The following is a 16,908-nucleotide window of genomic DNA, read 5'->3' on the forward strand; positions in this document are numbered from 1 at the left end:
ATGAGTAGTTTTCTGTCCAAAAAATCTCGAAGAACATAGAACTTATGAATGAGTCCTCGAACTTTGCCTGTCAAATAGTGTACATGTTCTATCCATTTCAAATTTTGGTCCACTATGATTTCTAGATATTTTACTTTTGACACAGCCTTAATTTCAAGGTCTGGGTTTATTTGGCTAACCAGGCTAAAATGTGGCCTATTAGCGTTTGTTATACTGAACGGGATAAAATGGGATTTCGTGACATTTAGTGATAATTTATGTGAATCTAGCCATTGTTTTACCACATCCATCCCGTCCATTGCCTTCCTTCTAACCTCATCCCACGAAACCCCTGAAAAGATCAATGCTGTGTCATCAGGCTCCCGGTTTCAGTAATGGAGGCACATTTGCATCCCTCACATGCACAGGGTGTTAACAGTCCTCATGAGCAAACACTCCAAAAGTGGTGAATAAAGACGTTGTTCAGATTTTCAAATTTTTCAAATTTCAAAACTTTTTTAAATTAATTACAAAATTTCCATTATTACCTTTTTTTAAGTATAAAATCATACAACCGACGAGATATTATAATTAAATGTTTTCTACTAATGTTTGCCAAATTATGTGCTGTATTTTCTGTATTCTGGGGACCTCAATAAATCAGATGGTACGTCTTTACGAAAACTCGCATTTAAAAGGGCAGAAAATTTGCAAGAAAACCGTATTCTGGCTTTGAAAATCGGTCAAATAGTAATGGAGTTATGAGCTCTAAAGCGCCGCTCCAGTTAGTGGGTAGTGTTGGACAATTTTCTAATGCCGGAACTGCACTATGCACTTTTCGCCTTTGAAAATCGGTGTTGTATGCAACAAGTTTAGCAAATTCATAGTCGTTTCTTTGGAGGCATCAGCAAAGAATTTCATGTGCTGTGCTTCCATGTGATGTGATCTACACATCGTCGCCAACACAAAACAATAGAACTAAAGTATTCAAATTTGTGTACAGGAAACCTACTGGAAATTTTCTGTTGTAGGATCGGAAATATGTCTAAGTATAATGCTATCTAAAACTCAAAGTCGTCATTTGTATTTTCAAAAGTTCATTGAAAAGGTTTGCATCTATCCATTGAAAGACTTTCGCAGACTTGTACACCTCTTCTGGCAATTGAATCCTCAATTTGCTGGCAGAAAAAAATCACAATTTTAAGGTAAAAGTAAAGTTCGAACTTCAATGTCTTCATTCGAGATATTCAATGGCTTTAAGCCAAGTTTGGTGATTTTTCCTGTAGTTCCATTCCGTATTTCATAAGTTTATTATTGATATTATCGACGCGAGTTTTTTAGGTTTTCAACTTCTGTGTTGTCGGCTTGAACTTGAATTCAATTTCAATTATGAAATTGAATTTTCAATTTTAATTATGAATTAAAATTGATTATTTATTTTAATTATGAATGTTATCGTCCTTTGGCAGCAAGGGCGGATCCAGCTTTCAAGTAAAAGGGGGCCATGCAGGGGAAATTCAGTATTTTTTTGTCTATGAAAAATCATCGTTAGTCGACATAAGCGCAGCACACGTTGGATAAAGAGTTGAAAATTCTATTCAGTCATAACAACGTGAGTGAGGAAATTAAAGTAGTTTGGGCCCAGAAAGCAAAATTTTAATATCAGACACTTAGCTGCAAGATTATGCCAACATTTCATGTGTTCTGTCCCGTTTTTGTTCATTTCGCTGAAGCAAAATGAGCCAGAACGTTCATTTTTACATTATTCCAGAGAGAACTAAATGATCTTTAAAAAGTGGACCGTCCATTTCTCAAAAAAGTCTCGATTTCATGAAGATCAACGCTGCTTTTTTCCAAGTCTCTCAAGCCCCAGAATTCGTTTTGGCATCGTTCGATAGAAAACTGAAAATTCAATTCAGTCATAACCAGATGAGTGAGGGAATTCGAGTAGTTTTGACCCAGAAAGCTAAATTTTAATGTCATACATTGAGTCTCAATGTTTGGCAGGATCTCTGTTCTTGATTTATTACATTGTTTTCAAAGGTTTCTTCCATGTTTCCAGTTTAATCTCGTTCAATTTCACCTCTTCATTAATCTGTTTTGAACGCTGTATAGATCTCCCTCTATTTCAGCTGTAAATCTATCCCAATTTTCTTGTTTTATATCGTTGTTTGTTCGATTTCTAATAATTTTGTATCTCTCGTAATCGTTCGGTGTTCCGTTGTTAGTGTATTTTAAGTAAGCGTCTGTTTTTTGCCAAGTTCTTTAACTTCATTTGTGAATCATGCTGAACTGTTTCTGTTGTCAACGATTAACTAAAATCTCTCGAACAATAACAGTCGAAATGTTCTTAATATTTTAATTATGACTATTATTCGATTGCTGATGCGAATATTCAGTAGGCTCTTAGTAATAAAAACGTTTTTTTTTTTAATTTGTGACGCCAAACTATCCAATGAAACCGTTCCTCAAAATCCACTTTATCAGTTCCTAACTACTTAATTCTACTTGTTTCAAATAAGAAAAATGCAGCAAACAAGATAAGATATGATTGCAGAAGCCTCAGTTATTCACATTTACTTTAGTTGAGTCAATTGCATTTACAATCAAATATTAACCGACAAACCTTATCAGAAATGTACCCAATTTCATTAGATACTTTTCTTTTTTTTTACAAACTTCTTGTTGGGTATTTCGCCTCAAAAATTTTTGTCTTTAAAAAAGACAGAATTTCCTCACGTCTTTTATTACAGATTCATAAATATTGCTCCTATTTCGCAATAAAAACGAATTATTTATTAAAAAATAATCAAGAAATAACCAACAAGGAGTTTTGTATAAAAATGAATCCGCCTCAACAATATAGAACTTATATACTTTTCATTGACGCCAAATTTCTCGTCACATGAAATTCAGGAAAAATTATTCTTTTTCAATTAGACCTTGTTGCCTTTTGCCGTTGTATTCAAAAGGCAAAGTTTTTCAACTAAACCATTGATTAGCTTCTGAAGTATGGCTCCCTTTTGTTTTGCGTTCAACGTTAAGTGCTTGCGTTTCAAGCCTATCTTCCATGCAATCTCCATTAAACTGATTGTGGTGTAGCAACAATTCCGCACTGCACACATAAATTCGCCTCAATATTTATACCAACTATTTCACATTAAATCGTTCGAACTTGCACTTTTAGTAATGTAACAGTGTAAATAAGCAGATTTGATCTCCTAAACGATCTCATTCAACAATTCATCTATTCTGTTAGTGTAACCGTGTTTTTTTGTTGATTATTGGCTGTAACAGTGACTTATAACGGTTTGCAAGTGCAAGTTAACAAAAGTTAAGACAGAATTTATATTAAATGGCTTGAAGAACGATTCGCGTAACTCCAACATAAATTCGAGAAAAATAGTGCAATATTTTGAATGTTTCCACCGCGAAAAGTAGTAGCATGAAATCGGAATTTTGAACCTGTATTAAACTGTTGGCTTTGAAGTACATATGTATATGGTTTCAAACCGATCCGATCCCTTACATTGTTGCAAATTGCGTTTCAATTATCTTAATTGTTGTAATTTTAGGTACTCAGGTGGATCACTTTATCAAAAAAACTTAGCAATGAAACGAGCGAATGAAAACGGGTGAAGACCGTTCTAATTGAGGGTTTCAAAGGTTGTTTCAAAAGTAAACCTGTTTTCTCATACCGAAACGTTAAATAATTAAATTAGGAAAGGAAAAGGCCAATAATAGCAAATCGGCAAACGCAAGAAATACCCAAACACACTAACCGGCTACTTCCAAAACACTGGCATAACTGGCACAGGCCCAAGTGTTATAAATAATGGCTTTATAGATTCGAATTACCGCTAAATATCTCGGAGCCAGTTTTTATTCACTATTTACAAGTGTTTAAATCGGAAGATTGTAAATTGTAGAATTTTTACGGCTTGCAGCAGCGAGTGAGCTTTTAGCAACCTGGAATTAAGCTTTTAGTGGGCGGGAGGCACGGAAAATAAATATAGAACTTCAGAATGGGAATACTTGAAATTTTTCAGTTACCCAAGGATTTTCAAAAGATGAATTAACTAGATACATCAATATGATTTGCTAATTTTGCCTCAATAAAATAAGACTATCAAAATGTAACGTATAGTATTCGATTTTCTAGTCAAGTTCAATTATTAATTGCACTTTTTAGCCAAATAATGTTGTAAGCGTGGGCAATGCATGATTCATTGCGAATTAGCCTTTACGCTAAAATGCGCCTCCTCGTGAGCACAAGTCTCCATTTGAAATGAAAACGGACAACATTCGGCTTTTAACAAGCAGCTGAATATTATTAGATGCTAAACCTAATATCACGTGAAATTCCTGAGATTGAGCCAAGCACTATTATTTTTATAATCGTTTACTCTTCTCTCACATTATTTCGCATTTTGGTCAATTGACTGTGTATTTTGGGTTTGGCGATAGATTTTATTTTATAGCACTTTACAGAATTCAAGTAGATTAAAAGACCAAAGAAAGAAAGATGAAAATGTTAAAGCCAATTTACACTCACTATTTTTACACTCATTATTTGTTGGACAACGTTTTTTCGCTACTCGTCAATATTTTTCCTGCAAACATTTTCATTTTTCTTAGTCTGTTCACTAACAAAATGTTTTTCTTCTTCTCCGTCTTTTGGTTCAATGTCTTTGTTATTTCAGTATTGTCATTTTAAATTTGATTTTCATCGATAGTTTGTTCACTTGCATGAGAACACCAATCAAAGTTTCTCTTTTCATGCACGCCTTGGCAGCATCTACAGAGCGCTTGAAGTTGAACAATACAATTGTTGGTGTTGTGCATATTTTGAATAAAATACATTTGTTTTTAACTGTTTTCAGTCAACAGCATTTTTTAGTCGTACGCTTACACGGAGTGTGATTTAAACATTTTTATTTCACACTTTGACTGAAACCCAGGAAGGAAAAGAATATAATAACAATTACACGCAGCCAGGAAAATAAATTTAAAAAAATTATTCGAAAAACCACGGAAATGTCAATTGTTTGCAGCAAATTAATCCGTAGTATCTAAAAAAATCATTGATCAATGTCATTAGCGTAAAAGTGTTAAGATTTACGTTAAATATATAAACGAATACATTTTAGCGCGCCTGTTATAGTATGTTAAATTCATGTTATAACCATTGAATAATTGCGGTTTTCATGAATTGAATTTTTTCTGGTGCTTAAGTGCTAATTGTATGTTCTTGTTTTTACCGCAACATAGGAAATTAAGATTATTTAAGTTAATTTTGTCAGTTTGAGTAGTTTTTGCACTTAATACGACCATGATAATGATGGGGAACGAATTGTTTCATCAGTTTTGGGCTTCGTTCAATTTCTAGATATTGGTGAGCGGTGGCAAATTAGCGGTATGTGATATATCGAAACTATTTTGAAATATCGAGAATATTTCCGAAAATAGCGAACAAATGCTAATTTTTTGAAAACACATTAAATTTTCTGTTAACAGCAAACTGATCAATTTACATTATTACAGACATAAAGTAGAAAAATTAAATTTTCTCCAAGTGTCTTTTTGAAAATTAGAAAGTTATTTAAAACATACATTTTTGAAACAATTTTATTCCAAAAAAGGCTAATTTTTAACGGAAAATTTGAATTCTGCTGGGAAAAAAACTAAGGAATGACAATACTTTTGATGACTGGGAAATTGAGCAAACTCGAGCTTTTTTCCAGATTTATTCACTTTTATTCACTTTTATTTTTCAATGTCGATCTATTCCACCAATTTTTGTGGGGTCTGAATACGTGAAAAAAATTGAATTTTAGAGCAAAATCCCGAAACCAGCAATAGAAAACATTTTTTGGGGCAAAGGGAAGGTGAACCAGGTTCATGAATTTTTCTAAGAAATACTTTGTGAAAACCTTGTACTTTAGTACCAAGTCAAAAAGTCGTTGTTAATCAAACGATCAGATAAACTCACTAATGTAAGCTTTAATGGATAAATAAGCCTAACTGCTAAATGCTAAGGCAACATGATTGACTCTCAAATACCAACATAAAATTATGATGTTTGATCACCTAGAGGACTGTTTCCTTGCATTAACCGGCCGATATATTAGGAAAAAGTGTACCGAATCTGTTGAAGACCATTCTCCGAAATGTTTAACACAAATAGCTACTTGCTCGTCGAAAACTATTCCACGGCTCGATTAGCTTTTGAAAAATGAATGATATTTCTGTGCCTGTTTCTCGCTTCTATTTCGGTGCTGGAACAAACGTTCGTATGTATTTTTATAAGAAGCATTTGACGTTGGTCGAATTTTTCATCTACACCTGATGACCTTGTAACCGAAATATTTTCGATTTCTAATTTGTCTATATCATCCAGCTATAATAAAGTCTCTTTATCCTTGACTTATTTTATCTGGAGAAGTTTACTTTTTGAACCGAAAATGTGGAACAGTACCTTTGTAGATAATATAGTGTCCAGCACAATACAGTTATTGGACCAAATAATTTAAAAGTCAATGAGCAAACACACCTACTGTTTTATTAGGTACTGGTTCAAGTTCGCCCAGTACCTACTGTCCGTTCAATAGCGTGCCTGAGTTGATGACCTGATCTGAAAAAAATTAATTAGTATATCGAATATTTCATGCGTGCTCGATAAGGTTGAATAATACAGTCAACTAGATGAACACATTCGGTTGTGATCCAGTGGATTTGTATAGAGAGTTTTTCGAATGCATACTTAAAGTACCAGAATGGTAACAAGTAGAAGAATCTCTAAGCTCAGATTAAACTGAAAATGTTCTAAAGAAAACTTACAAGGCGAAAAGCGCTTTATCATTTATTTAGCTCAAGCAAAGCAAACACTTTTAAATTTTCTACTAGAAGATTCCCAATAAAAGTCCGAAACTGAACTAATTATTCCGAAAAGTCTGATCCAAACCTAAGAAAACGATAAAACTCCCGAGCAAACAAAAAACCACCAAGAATTAATTTTTCATTTTATTAATTAATGGATTAGTTTCCTCGGAAGAACAAGCAACTGAAGTCTAATGTATTCTTCCATGTGAAGACTTCAAAAATATTCTTGGCAATACTGATAAGAGATAAAAATTAGACATCAGATTTGTCGCTAAAGTCGAAAACGCAATAATGATTGTACATGAATGAGGCCTTCAAGTTATCTCAGCACTTTGCTCATTACAATGCTGAAATCAAATCAAACGTACTTGAACCTTAGATTTTCCATTAACTGGAAATTGTTTGTAAAAGAACTACTAACCGTTAAGACAACTCGAACAAGAAATTTGAGAATGGCAAACAACATTTGCATTTAGTGAAGAAACAAGAATTATTCCTGCGTTAAACACATTCAGAAGAGGACAAATTAAAGAAAAGTTAAAGCGGGTTAGTGAGAGGCTGAAAAATACGGCGATCAATTTCTTTATTTCTAATAGAAGGAATTGTAGGAAATAATGATATTCGTTAATGAATCAGATTTTTAAAGGGGCGATTAATGGTCAAATACCGAAACATTTTCACGTCATGTAAAGTCATCAAACAGCAATAAAACATTTGTCGAAATATTGTTAAGACCCTAAGGAATTGAGCTCAGATATGAAATAAAATTGCCCAAAAATCCTTAACTTCTTTCTGTTTTTTCCAAGAAGTTTTAGTGAACGTGAAGAATGAAGATTATTTCGATTCCCAAAAATAAATGACAAAGGGTTCGTTTCGATTTCCACGAAGCGAATTTTGCAAACGGATTTAACTCAACGCAAGAAGAACTTGACAAGAAACAAAAAACATACAATGATACTTTCTGAGTAAGTGGAGACACAATTTTTTTAAAAATAAATTTCTATTCATTAAGTAAGGAAAATAAATAAATATTTGCCTTAATAATAAGGAAAATGGTACGAAAGTCCATTAGAAATTTTCAAAGATAGATAGAAGTAAATGCAAATAATGAATTATAATATTCCTTGAAACACCACCTTATCTACGAGCGTTGAGATCATATTGCGCAAAAATAAAATATAATAATGCCAATAAATATGCTTCAATTTTATCTTAATAACTTAATGAATTACATTAGGAGAGACGTCATATATTAAGTAAAAACGTGGTGCTGAAAAACTAGACACAAATTAAATAAGCTCGATTTGTAAAGATAAGATAAGAATGAACGTAAAACATAATAGGGTCTCGTGAGTGGAATAAGTTTTCCTCGAATCGACTACTTAAAGGTGTGGTAAAAACATTGATAATATCGTTCACTTGCAGAATTTAAGAAAACTTATGAAAGCCGGAAATTTGCGTCTTGAGGCCTACACAAGGCTCAAGCTCAAGCCAGCATAGATCTCCTGTTGCGCTTGATTGATGGTTACTCTTTTCGTAAAATATACTGCTACTAACTGAGTCTATTTATAAAATATTCATCACTAACGATCATTAAGTTTTTAACGCTTCTTAAAAGTCATTAGTGATGTCTTTTCAAAACGAATTGTATCAGTTTCACATGCTTAATTACGTCAAAATTCAATTAGAATTACATAACGGACTAATARTACTAATTTCAGCCAAGCTGATGAATTACTCAATTAATTAATTACATTACACAAGTCTTRTTTGGAAACATTGTGCACCCTTTTCAGTTTATTTAACCCTGCATATTTATTAAGCTATAGAATTTTATTACGGTGTTTTCACTTTTTTTAATGTTGATATATAGAAAGTAGTTATGGCAAACATTACACTGATATAATTTTTTTTGCAAAAAAAGTATCCATAATWATTTTAAAGCGAATTTAAATTCAATAATAATTCATCGGATATTTTCCGCCAAAAACGCCGAATTCGTATCRTCGGTTGCCTATCCCGATTATGACGTAGCAGGTCATATCAACAAAGTGTCTCGTGTTTATTTTGTTGTTTTCGCAGCTTTGTTTTATTATTTAAGTTATTGTGATTATCATTATTTTATTGATTATTATTATTATCTTGCATAATGGAAAATAGTGACATGGATCACAAAATAAGTGTTGTTTTGTGCCAGGATGCAAGAATACCTCAATCAGTGCTCCAAACAAACTCTTTCTAACCGTTCCCCATGATTATGCACGTAAAGTCTTATGGTTCAAAGCAGCTAAACGTGATGTTCCTAAATCAAAATCAATATTTTTTTGTTGCGAGGATCATTTTAATGAAAGTACGAATAAAAAGCTAATCATGAAGCCGACAGAATATGCCTTCGATTGTACTCTGTGTTGTGGGCCGTCAATTCCACATATCCGATATCACCATAGTGTTCTCGTGATGCCCAAAGTACAAATTTAAAAGTTAATTTTACTTTTAAAGCAGCCATGTGTATAAGTTAGGTTAAGTTGAATAAATGATATTCTATATATTATTTACCTAATATACCATATAAATATACCTAATATACCATATWAAACCAATACAGACAGATTAGTATATTAAGGAGAGAGTARCTAATAATGGATTTACGGATTTTTACTTGGGCTGCTGCTGCTTTGACACCCTTAAATTCGCATGAATTAAAGCGTTCGTCGTTTCTTAAAAATTCGGTAACCATAAAAATATGTACACATGGTAAATTGTTTGACGGCGCTTTAAGGAATCCTTCGGAAGCCATTTTTTAATTTAACACAAACTATAAATTATTTAAATCCACAAAAGAATTAATGAAACGCAACCACACAACTAAACACTATGCACAGAACGTAAACAATCCGCCATTTATATGACCAAAGACGTCACAACCAATAGGATTGCGTTTTAGAGATTCATGAATAATTTGAATTTTAGCTGAATTTGTTTATTAAATATTTAACAAAATAGCATTAGATAGATGGTGTAAACTTATTTAATCTTTCATATATATATTACCATATATTAATGTTCAGTTTGTAGGAATCTTTGATACAATGAAAACAGCCTATTGCTCAATGAATGCTCAGAGAATCTTATCAATATAAAGCAAGCAAATTTAGCATAAGAAACATTTTTGGATAAGGAATATTTCTGATAAAATGTGTTAAAGGACTGTCACCACTATTTGCGATAAGTATTACGAATTAATCTGCATATTCCACGGAAAACCTTACTTTTCCCACTAATTACGAACGCAACAATGGCAAAGTTTAACAGATTTGGGAAGCCTTTTAAATTTCCAACCAGCAGAGTTTGCATGTCGCGATTATTCTACAATAAATTATTTCTATTTAAATAAAACATTTTCTTTGCTCTTGAAATTGTCGAGAAAGGGAGAGAGAGAATTGAAGATAAACCGAACAATGCATGGGATTACACACACATACTTACACATGTACAATTCATTGTACAAATAAAACAGTTATATGGTTTGCAAAATTTTTGCAAGTACGACAAAGGCTTGATAAATAGAAGCATTAATCAGCAATATTACTTTTGCAATTACTAAATTAACTTAATTCAATAATGGCGCTTCAGCAAAAAACGGGCGTATGCAAATCTACGGCCAGCGAATAGAAAAATTGTTTGCTTTATTGTTAGATGTGCAGTTGGAAACTTTTAATTTGAAGTATTAAAGTAAAAAATCTATTAGGCATGGTAAATTTATAATGTTTAAATCGCAGCAAGGAATGGTTGAAAAATCAGTACAAGTATTTAGATAATATGTTTTTGTCAAAATGAGTTTTAACCGAAAATCCATTATACAATTTCCAATGACCCGACAAAGTTCTAATCTGGAACACCAACTTTCACAGCAAACAACGATTAGCGATTAATTTTAAGAGCGTTTTTCACTCAAATCAAGACGGAGGCCAATTTTCATCAAACTTTGAACATCTTTATAATAATTTTTCTTCTAAAAATGTTAAAACTTTCATATTGCTGCTTGAATTTGGAATATGGGAATTTTTAAAGACCAAAGCGCAGTTGAAAAGTACCAAACTGGGAAAAATCAGGATTTGAGATAATTTTTTGAAACGTTCAGCATCTTTGTCTTCCAAAAATTGGAAAATCTTCCACACATTTACCCAGCTGAGAAAAAGCAGGATTTGAGGTGATTTCTATGACATTTTCAACATCTTTAGAGCAAAAGGTCCAGTAAAATTGTAAAACCTTCAAAGTGCTACTTGCTTGAATTTGGAATATGCGAATTTTTAAAGAAGAAAGTGCAGTTGATTCAAAACATCCATTACTAGTTTTGAGACACATACATTTAGCAAACTGGAAAAAATCAGGACCTGAGATCATTTTCATGAAAGTTCCAGCATCCTTATAGTAAAGTGTCTCCAAAAAATGGCAAAACTCTCAAATTGCTACTTGTTGGAATTCGGAAGATGCGAATTTTTTAAGTAGAAAGCGCAGATGAATCGAAACGTCCATGACTAATTTTGAGACACGCATTTATCCAGCTGGAAAAAATGAGGACTCGATGTAAGTTTTTTGAAGCTGAAGAACGTTAGAGTCAAGTGTTGTTAAACTTTTAAAGCTATACTTTTTCATTCAATTCAGTTTGGAATAAGCAAAATTTTAAAGAAAAAAGCGCAGTTGAATTCAAACATTCATAACTAATTCTGAGACACACACCTTTCTCCAGCTGGAAAAAATCAAGTTTCGAGGTAAATTTTATGAAACTTTGAAGATCTTTCGAGTCAAGTGTTTTTTTTAAATGGTGAAACTTTAAAATTGCTACTTGCTGGAATTCGGAATAAGCGAATTTTTTAAGTAGAAAGCGCAGTTGAATCAAAACATCCCTTACTGATTTTGAGACACACGTATTTACCCAGTTGAGAAACATCAGCACTCAAGGTGATTTTCATGAAACTTTGAAGATCTTTGCCTGTGAGTGAAAGCGCTGTTCAATCAAAACAAAACACTTTGTGACAAGTTTGGGACACGTATTTTCCAAGCTGGCAAAAATCAGGATTCTAAGCGATTTTTATGAAAGTTTCAGCATATTTAGACTCAAGTGTCTCATCGGAAGATCTGAATTTTTAAAAAACCTCGATTACGATAGTTTTTAGGTACACATTTACCAAGTAACCAAAAGTGCGCTTAAATCCTCTACTTTCAAGGTGTTACTCAAATACCGAAACACTTTCATGCAATCACAACTCATCAAACAGCGTTACACCTCCGTGAAAATACTTTTACGATTGACAAGAATCGAACACAAATATAAAAATTATTACGAAAGGAACGTAAATTAGGACAATGTGAAGAAATAAATAATCTCAAAGCACAACATTAAAATGATATCGAAAGGTTTCAAGTTAAGGAAATTTATCTATAATCTTCGAACAAGCAACCGCTTTCCAGAAAATTGCAAAAGGAGTATTTATTCCCACATCAAGGCGAAGAAAAATGTGTGCTGTTTTCTCTCAAAGTTGCCGACTCTTCAGTCTACAAAATTCGGACTCGTTTAATCGGGTTGTAACTTTCTCCACGTGTTCAATTTGCTTGGTTTTTAAAAGGAAAGCAACTCAATCAATCAAAATTCAAATGTTTTTTGTGGTTCACTTGCTATATTTCGAGTTTGAAACTCATAGTCGAAAGGAAATACACTATTATTCCAGCCTCAAAATCGGATCTTTACTTCTTCCAATTTTTGTACAGAAGTTTGGATCCATTGTATGTACAAAATACTGCAGTATCTAAAGGAATTCCCATGAAATTAACCTTATCGTAGAGATAAAGTCCGTATGTATGTCTATGATAAATCTTCAATCATAAAATAAGCAAACATGCCATATTTTCAGTTCTTATGAGCTTTTAACCTGCCAAGTAAGAGATGTAACTCACCTCAACGATTTCCATGGCCATAAGCAGAGAGTTGAGTAATTTGAAACACTCTGAAGTAAACCCTAGCCATTTTTTTCACATTTTCTCACAAAAAATGCGTCTTGGAAATACCTACCTAAAATCTCTATTAAGCGAAGTGGATGTTTTGGGCGTGATGTTTGGTACTGTGCCAGCCCCTTCATTAGCCAATATCATCAAGCTACACATTTTCAATCATGTGTATTAGTCAAATGGACAAGGGCAGCACAGCTAATTTGCTTTGATTACATACGGCAAACATAGCAAAACAAAATGAGATAATGGCAAGTGGCGATAATCAATTCGACTGTGTCTGGCTGATCACGGTGTCCCCAAAACATAGGGCCTATAGAGCATCAAATGATTTTTACTGGTCCAGTAGGTCATCGAAATAGTCAACAGCATGTTAAATATTTGATTTCGATTGTGGAGTGACCTTCTTCGAATGAGCAACAAATATTATCAAAAACCATGCAGGCATATTTCGTGATCTTCAAATGTTCATTATCGACATTTGTTTGTCCTATGATCCGTTCTCGTGAAATAGCCAGAACATTCAGATGTCCTTTCCAAAATTACTTATCTCAACTCTGTCGAGGCCTCAACAGTATTCATACTTTGATCATATTTAAAAACACACACTTTTCTGGATATGCGCACATCTCGACCTTCAGTACTTAATTTTCTACAGTATTATAACTTCCTGTATGCTTTGCATGTAATAAAGCGTGTGTACCTATAAAATCATTGTTATTACTTGAAATACTGAATTAATTTGTCGTTTTTTTAAATTAATTTCTGTCAAATTTAGGCCTTTATTTCAAAATATTTTTAAATCCTGCATTGTCCAACTGGCTATTTTCTTGCATTTTAAACAACACTAGCTCAAATATTTCTGGTGCATGTGGGACCGTTGGGAGGAATCTCCCGACAAAACATTTTCTATAAAATAAATTTCCGTTGGCGTGTAACACGAAAAATGCAATTTTATAGTTTTCGCGATAAAATACAAATTTATGAGTTATTGCAGCGATTTCAATTACTCTGCCTATCAAATTTCAAGCAAATGTACGACTAATTCACTGTGATTAAAATTGGCATATACCCATCTGTGGCAACGGTTTACAAATATTCCATCCATACAGAATGCATTTTAAAAAATTACTAATATTTGTCATGTATCGACTTGAAACAGGTAGGAATTTCCGAGAACCCTGTCTGAAAAGCAGTGATTTAGCAAACAGATATTATGCAGCAGAAAGAGATTACTGGGAATTAATATACCAACATACATTAGTACCAATGTTGTGGTTTCGATCAATATGTATGAACAGTTAGCAGATTGAATCGACAATAGAGTGCTTATATAATAATTTAAGGAAAACCCATAATTATTTCTGTGTTGATATAAACAGCAATAACTTGGCAAGTTTTTATAGGTGAAATGTTTCTTTGCAAATATTGCTTTCTATCAAGAAATATTTCCTTTACTCAAATTTGAAACGTTTTTATTTAACGTTTTCTAGTGCAGAATAATTTGAACTTTCTAAACAATATTTGTATTTGTACAATCTGTTTTAAATAGCTGGTTAACAGGCTTGGAATCAATTGAAAATCTCGAAAAATAAGTTCATATTTTTGAAAAAGGTGTTCTAAATTAATTCAAAATTGAGCTTCCCATGCAAACATCTACGCCTCGTTTTAGAGCAGACTCGTAATTTATCTTTATATGTTGAAACTGACAGAATGTGCAATTTTACTTGTTGCTGTTGTGGGCTGCTTCACTCGATTTTACAATAAAATTGCGACAGAAATTAAAATGTTCTAGTTTCACGCAAATGCATACAGTTCGTATTTTCAAGAAAGCTGGTTTAGACTATAAAAGGGAACAAGAGTTTGAAATTTGGTTAAGTAAATGCTTGAAGTTGCGGATCGAAATCAAATATTCAACCTGTAAAAGAGATGAAAATAACTTCTGTCCCAAGTATGCCCAAAAAACAACTTAAATTGCGGTCCGATGGAACAATGTTGAAGTGTTGAATTGCAACTTTAGTTTATAATTTATAGCAATAATTCCGTACAACCTTTACGTCAGCATTGGAACTTTCAATTTGAAATCAAACGAACATATTTTGCGCTATTTAGTAAAACATTTCTAAAACCGAAAAATTAAATTGATATAAAATTGTGCGTAAAAAAATTCTGTCGAAGAAGACTGATAATAATAAAGATAAAGTCTAGAGAGAAAGAAGTGCGCGATGCTTTAGCTTTATGTATTCTGAAGAATTTGGAACTTTAATGGTCTGTTTATCCTGAGCCATTCGAGACATATTCATTCTTTTATGACCGGTCACTTTTTCCGCACGAAATTTACTAACACTTTATTTTATTTGCGCATAATTTCTCTCAAAAAGCTGTGAGAACAACATTTTACTACAAAAATTATTTTCACAGCCGATTTGTGGCCGATAATAATTTATTAAATCGAATCATAGTTCTATTTTTGGACAAATTGAGTTTGTAAGATAAGTAAAAAATTCAATAAATCTTTATGAAGGGTATTTAAATACAGCCATGCCGTCTTGGTTAAAAGTTTAAATATTTTTGCGAGCAATAGTGGTAGCCTATAGGGAAAAAAGTATTCGATGTTATACCGTTCTGAGTACTTTATATCTTCAATCGTCTGTTCATTCTGAGCCATTCGACCGATATTCAGTTATTAACCTGTGCGAAATTTACTTCAAACTTATTTAATTTGCGAAGAACAAAGTTGGCAAGAGTCTGTGCGGACAACATTTCACGTTATTTCGTTTTCATGCCTAAGAATATTGCCTTTTGTCTTATTTCTTTATTTTTTGCGTATTTAACGTAACAAAACAAACAGTTTTCAAAAGTGCTAAGCTTGTAACAAAATTTTTTTAGCAATTAAAAAAAGTTGAAATAAATTTCGTATTGACAATGTGACCGGCCATTAAAAAATTAATACATATTTCTCCAATGGCTCAAGATAAACAGACGTTTACAGACCCGAATTATTCAGAAGAGGCTCTAACGCCCTACACTTTTATTTGGGTTGGAGCTTGTCGATTGCAACCGCAAACGAATGACTAAGAAAGGCTAAGAAAAAAGTGACACAATTGTAACACTCCCCTGTCCCTGTACAATATGTTTATCAAATTTGCGTTTTCTTATCTTGTAAGTAAAATTTTGTTCAAGAATAGAGCTATGATTCTATCAAAAAGTGTTAAAATCGGATCACCGATTGAGAAAATATTCACAGTCAAAACTGAGTAAATATTTAAGCTATTCGTTAAATTTGGGACGCAGTGTAGAATCGATTTTTCAGTCTTCGGCTATTAATTACTTATCTTACTTTATGAATCTGTTAGATAAATAAAACACGCATTCTTTTATTTTAAATATATATATTTTAATATCCTTTAAGGCGCATAACAAAAGAATATAAAATGAAACATTTTGCGCCACTATTATAGATCCACCCACTTTCCATCCTCCATTCAATCATAGGACAATGGAAGTCTGCCGAAATACGGTATTTTCAATATTAATACTGCAACTGTCTAAAAAAAACTGAATTTAACTGGTACTTTTCGTCTAAATGGTGTATTTGACCAATTAGGAGGCCTTGAGCGACAATTTAATCATATTACGTACAGTGGTAAATACGTTTTTCCTAGTCGCGATCGGCTGTGTAACAGTATGAAGCGCATGGAAAACCATAGAACAAAACTACTTGGGAAAACGACGCAATTTAAAAAATACTCAATTGCATATTACAAGCGTAGGAGTTAAACTGAATATTGCGTAAGTTAAGAACCAATTTGATCTGAAAACGCAATAATACGGCCAAACGCTTCACAAATAGAGCAGTTTTAATTACTTTACTAGTAATGGATGATTTTTGAACACATTTAAATGAAACACTACAATTTCTATCAGCATCAGATAGTCTACAACAAAAATGCTTCTTACATACACCTATAGAAATAGTAGCGATTATTCAAAAACTCTACTATACTGCTACTATAAATTGAGTGATTTGGACTGGCAAAT

The 16,908-nt window shown here is 32.7% G+C and overlaps 1 protein-coding gene across 2 annotated transcripts in view; it reads left to right on the forward strand.

Annotated features, from left to right (window-relative positions):
- LOC109546464 (hepatic leukemia factor) overlaps positions 1–16,908 on the forward strand; it is a 70,853-nt gene that overhangs the window by 1,616 nt on the left and 52,329 nt on the right. The window lies entirely within an intron of this gene.

The sequence above is a fragment of the Dendroctonus ponderosae genome, unplaced genomic scaffold (genome assembly GCF_020466585.1).
Source record: "Dendroctonus ponderosae isolate FM_Combo_2020 unplaced genomic scaffold, Dpon_F_20191213v2 Dpon_F_20191213_8, whole genome shotgun sequence".
In the NCBI taxonomy this organism is placed as follows: Eukaryota; Metazoa; Arthropoda; class Insecta; order Coleoptera; family Curculionidae; genus Dendroctonus; species Dendroctonus ponderosae.